Below are 6,315 nucleotides of genomic sequence, written 5' to 3' on the forward strand. Positions count from 1 at the left end.
ACAACCCTATACTGATCACCATATAAGCCTATACTATACCAATTCAACACTATACTATACCAAATCAAACCCTATACTGATCCCAATATAAGCCTATAATATACCCAATACGCACTGGAATATTCCCCATACACAATTATATGTACCGCATACAAGCCTAAAATATAACTCCTTCTTAGTCACCAATGCCTTGAGCTGGTCTGACCCATCAATTCACTTCTCCCCTTCTTCCTCTCGTTTAAAAGTTATTTTCCTCTCTTGATTCTCCTGGAGGTAGTGGAGAGGTAATTATATCTCTCTCCCTCTCTCCCTCCCTCCCTCCCTCTCTCCCTCTCCCTCCCTCCCTCTCTCCCTCTCTCTCTCTCTCTCTCTCTCTCTCTCTCTCTCTCTCTCTCTCTCTCTCTCTCTCTCTCCCTCTCTCTCCCTCTCTCTCCCTCTCACACACACACACACACACACACACACACACACACACACACACACACACACACACACACACACCCACACACCCCCCCCCCCCCCCCCCCCCACACACACACGCACACACACACACGCACCCCCCCCCCCCCCCCACACACACACACACACACTCTCTTCCTCATGATGGACAAGACATTCCTGCGATGGCCTTTTAGTCTAAACTAAGGTTTACAATCATTTGTATCCGAGGCAGCACATGAAGAGAGACTCCTGCAGCCTGCCAATAGACTACGGAAGCGGTTGGGCATGGAGCCAGTCACCAGGCCCTACAGGAAGGAACTCTCTAGGTGAGAGCTTTTCCATGGGTGATGGAATTGGGAAGGGTTGGGCCCGTCTATTTGCTGCCAGGGTTTCCGCCAATGGAATTCTGATCAACTGTCATGCAGAGGTCCCGGATACACAGTCTGCTGGCTTTACGAATGGAGTTTCAATGTAATTTGTTTGCAGGTTCAAGATGTGTATCGCAACACACAGGAACTCATCTGATTCTTTCCGAGAAATGGTTTTGGGGTTTCTATGTAGCACAGCAGGATGCTTTGCTTTGACGCGTCATAGGAACCTAAATCTTGAAAGTGATCGCAGATTTTGTGATCGGAAGAGTCCCAATAGCTTTAGGATGGTGTAGTGTGACAACACAATGATTGACTCCCAGCTAAATGGTTCGGGGTTCCTTCACCGATGACCGCAGCCAACCCTTGAGCAAAATTCCTAACCCCTATGATCCTTGATAACGTGCAGCGGAATTCTGAGGGGGAATGTTGCTTTAGACTAACTAACTGGGCTGCTCTATCCATGTAGAGTTAAGACCATAAATTGGTTGCGTTTCCAAAAAATAAGACGCCTTTACATCCAGTTATTCAGAACCTAATGTTTCCCTCCACTGCTGTTTTGCGCTCATTCTATCATTTCGGTCGCCTGATGTGGTGTTGTGCCTTTTTACTGGATCGTCTCTGTAAGCAAAGCAGCGACTTCGAAATCAATGTGACGCAAGTCAAATTGACGCCTTTAACTGGATGTAAAGGCGTCTTATTTTTGGAAACGCAACCAATTCATGGTCTTAACTCTACATGGATAGTAGGGTCACAAGTTGATCTGGCTGCCTTTCTTTTTTTTTTATGATTTTTCTACTACGGCGGAGAATTTGTCTGTGGGCCTACGGTACAATGGACTGAAATCCGACCTTATTCTTTTTTATTATTTAAAAACTGTGACCATTTGACTCTCACTACCATAGTTAGGCCTGTTTCTAATTAAGTTACCCATCTCCAAGTAGTAGGCCTAGTTGAGCCGATGGTAAACAAAGACAGATCAAACTGAAATTCAACTAATGGAAAATGCAATGTATCCAACAACGGGTAATCTAAAAGCTCCAGCTATTTACTCCAATGCAGATGTAGTGGAGAATGACAAAACACAGTAACTCTAGCCTACTGTCAAGCAAAAACTAATCGCAAACCTATCTAATCGCAAATCTAAACAACGCAAATTATGCTGATGCTGTTGCGGCTCTTTTCTGTGCCAGAGCGTTCACAGTTGCTAGGGAAACCACCTACCGTTGCAGCGCGTTGCAGCCAGTGTGAACTGCCCAGGTTTAGAACATCGCAGCCCGTCTCGTTGCAAGGAGTTGCAAGTTGCAAGTCGTTGCAAGGTGAATCTTTGGTCTGAACTGGGCTTAATGAGTATGGTAAAAACACAGAAAGTAGGAATGACAAAGGAAAATTAGTTCTTTGGTCACTAACTTTGAAATAACATTAAATTGAAAACGATAGTCTTTAAAGAAAATAAACGGTGGTTCTAAATGTATAAATTAGTGTCATGTTTAGGTGAGGGATTTTAATGTAGGAACGCCATTATGATAATAACCATTATAATGGTTACAGCTTTGTATCGCTCACGACATCACCCCCCGCCCCCTCACCCGGACACACGGTTTCTGTTCCTTTATGAGAAATGAGCAAGAGACCGAGCCATCTTCTACCACTGACCACAGTGCACGGCCTGTGTGTGTTTGTGTGTGTGTGTGTGTGTGTGTGTGTGTGTGTGTGTGTGTGTGTGTGTGTGTGTGTGTGTGTGTGTGTGTGTGTGTGTTTGTCTGTGGGGCTGTGTTTCTGTAATCGAAAAAGTGCAAAGATCGTTTAACAACTGACCGCAGAAGTCAGATCACAAGGCAGCAAACACATTTCTGTCGACAGACAGATTCCGCTCGATTCTAAAAATCTATTATTGATAGTTTGTTTCTGTGTGTATTAGTGTTCACTTTTCTAATATTGTGTATGCATCGTTTTTTGTACTGAAATCTCCATGGAACCATAAAGTACAACGGAAATGAATAGAAGTGAAGAATGAATGGCCAAAATAAGGATATTTATCATCCACAAGTATTTCTAGTATTCAAACGTGTAATCATCTCATGTGTGAATATATACGTGTGTGTGTGTGTGTTTGCCTGGGGGTGTATGTTTGTGTTTCTATGTAAATAGCGACTGCAGCTGGAAATGTAAGAATGTTGTCTCTTTCAAGCATTCATTCAGTCATCAAGGCTTTTTGTAAATATACTAATGACCTCCTGTTGGAATGGAATAGTTTCCAGCCGGGGTCTATCCTTGTTTGCTTCTTTGTTTTGTAGGATTTTAAGCTTTAGATAGCCTCTGTGGAGCCCCAACTGATTCCGAGTTGGTCAACGTCTATTTGGTTTAATAATCGGAATTCTCTAAAGTTGGAGAACTTTTATTTCTTATCACACATCAGATTAAACCTAAATTGTAGCGGATAGCAGATAGGGATAGCAGATATGTATTATAGTTGTGCTGCAGGGACTTGAACTCCATAACCTGGTTTCATTGGCAAAACAAAAATAATTCGCCAATAACCATGAAATGAGTCCAAACTGAATAGAAAAAAAACGTTACAGTCCTTGTAAACCATTAATCTTGACTTTCTGCCATGTTTCATGAAATTGCTAAATTAAACTGTAATAGCTATGTCCTCATTGGTAATGATCTATAATTATAATGCTCAGATAAAAATCAATGTACGGCTGGATGATAATAATACTGATTCCAAAGAATTTGTTCGGTTGAACATGCTGTAGTTCCCATTTCTCCTTTAAAATCAGCCTTACTTCACACTGGAGCCGGGACAGTGTGACTCAGAGTCACGCTGAGTCTTTGACCTCTGACCTCACTCTGGAGGAGAACACTTCACCAGGGATCAGCAATGATTCACTGTTAGCATTTGTCGTTGGTATCTAGCATCAATCTTATCTAAAGAAGTACGCATATGAGAAGGAGTGTCCTCAACACCATAGGGGAGTAATAAGCGTAGGTTGCTTTTGTTTGTTTATTGAAAAAAGCATATACCTCAGAATGATACAACATAGCATTGCATAAGCAATATTACAATGTAATCCGGTTCAGGATGGATCCTAAACAAACACCACAAGCAAACACAATATCAATGGTTCACCATGGGTGATAGTAAATAGTTTGTATCGTCCAGGACTACCGAGAGAGGAATAAACAACCTAGAGACACGTGCAGACCCATGGTCTCCACCAGATTCTCTTAAGGGATCACAGATGCTTAATCACAACCATCCATGAAGGGATGCACATGTGGGTAAACAAACAAAGCCAACAGACACACAAACAAAAACAAATTTCACTTTTGTCAAAGTAAGGCTGAAAAAATGAAAGCTACTGAATCAGGAATTTTTATATTGAAAATGGATTGGGAAGAATCTTCTACGCTTTGTACGACTACACTATTAAAGCGCTCGTTCACATGCAGTAAACCTGTATGTGAACGAGTCTGAAGTCTGAAGTTTTCCACTTGGCCTTTTCACTTGGGTCTCTGACGTGATTGAAGAGATGCGATGTCTCTGCTGTTTCCTGTCTGTCGGCTTGTGCTATCGCTCTTTCTCTCCGTACATCTTATTTCCATCTCTCCATCTCTCTGTTTACTTCTCTGTCTCTCGGTTTCTCCCTCTCTATCTCTCCAAGTCTCTTCCTCTGTCTCCCTGTATCTCCTCTGTCCTTCAGTGTCTCCTTCTCTGTCTCTCTTTGTCCCTTTGTTTTTACTCTGTCTCCTTATCTGTCTCTCTATGTCTCACTGTCTTTCTCTCTTTCCCCTTTTCTATCACTCCTCCTCTTTTACATCTCCTTCTTTGTATCGCCATGTCACCTTATCTGAGTCTTTGTCTCCTTTTCTATCACTCTATGTCTCCTTGTTTGTCTCTCTGCTTCCTTCTCTGTCTCTGTCTGTCTCCCTCTCTGTCTCTCTGTCTCCTTCTCTGTCTCTCTCTGTCTCCCTCTCTGTCTCTCGCTGCCTCCTTCTCTGTCTCTCTCTGTCTCCCTCTCTGTCTCGCTTTGCCTCCTTCTCTGTCTCCCTATGTCTCATTCTCTGTCTCCCTATGTCTCATTCTCTGTCTCTGTATGTGTCATTCTCTGTCTCTGTATGTCTCCTTCTCTGTCTCTGTATGTCTCCCTCTCTGTCTCTGTATGTCTCCCTCTCTGTCTCTTTCTCATTCTCTGTCTCTGTATGTCTCCTTCTCTGTCTCTGTATGTCTCCTTCTCTGTCTCTGTATGTCCCCTTCTCTGTCTCTTTCTCCCTCTCTGTCTCTGTATGTCTCCCTCTCTGTCTCTGTCTTTAAATAGCAAAGCTATGGATGGATGGAGAGGGTTGCAAAGCGTCTGTCATGTGGAGACAAGAACTATGATTTAATGATCAATATGTAAGACAGCGATAAAGAACGTTTTTTTTCTGCCTTTGTGTCTGTCTCTGAGTGAGGATGCGACGAGATGAATAGCAGCAAGCATTACTGACTACTATTACAGTAATATTGTGTGAAAACACAGAAGCAGCGATTTATCAGGAAACTCCCCTGTCCATCACAGTAACCACAAGAGCACATGAACAAACAGCGGAGTTTCATCATGGACCATCTAAACTAAAGCTCAACAAGGACAATTTCCTCGCAAAGGTGGTCAGGCAGAAAGGGAACCTATAAAAACTCTGCGTTCTGCATTTTTCAGCACAGCGAAGGTCAAACTTTGTTTTGCTTGACTTTAACTTCTGGGGGCGACGTTTTGCCGCCTCATACTCCATCCACCAACCGCGTTGAGCTTTCCATGACCATCCCCCAGATGATTTAGTTGTAGGTACTCCCCTGGGAGGCATTAGATGTTCATCTGCAATCCAATGGGGTTACTTTCTTTCTGGGGCTGGTTGGGAACATGAATAAGGCTTATGACTCACAGCGGGAGAGAGAGGAGTAGATATGTGGGGGAAAGTGCAGGGAAGAGAAGCGTCAATAAATGCAGTCCATTCATACCATCTACATTGACCAGTGGAGAGAGAGAGAGAGAGAGAGAGAGAGAGAGAGAGAGAGAGAGAGAGAGAGAGAGAGAGAGAGAGAGAGAGAGACGTAGTGAGAACTGCTATTAGATTACTTACTGGAAAACCTCAAGCAGCAGCTGTTTAGATTCAGCCACCCTAACCTTCTTCCTCCCCCTCTGTGTTCAACCCCCAGACTCTCTTTCCCTCTCCCTTCTCTTTCTCTCTCCCTTGCCACTCACACACTCTTTCTCTTTCTTTACTGCTTTTCCCACGAGATTGGCTGTCTGAAGAGTTGTTAAAACACAACCCTAGCAGCCTAAAAAGGGGAACTGTCTGGGGCAGAAAGGTACTTGCGTGACACAATCCAAACATCCAGATGGAAAAAAACTAAGTGAACGAGAAGTAAAACAAACGGCCATACATACATGCAGGGTGTGTGTCTGTGCGTGTTTGTGTGTGTGTGTGTGTGTGTGTGTGTGTGTGTGTGTGTGTGTGTGTG

Source organism: Gadus chalcogrammus, chromosome 3 (genome assembly GCF_026213295.1).
Source record: "Gadus chalcogrammus isolate NIFS_2021 chromosome 3, NIFS_Gcha_1.0, whole genome shotgun sequence".
In the NCBI taxonomy this organism is placed as follows: domain Eukaryota; kingdom Metazoa; phylum Chordata; class Actinopteri; order Gadiformes; family Gadidae; genus Gadus; species Gadus chalcogrammus.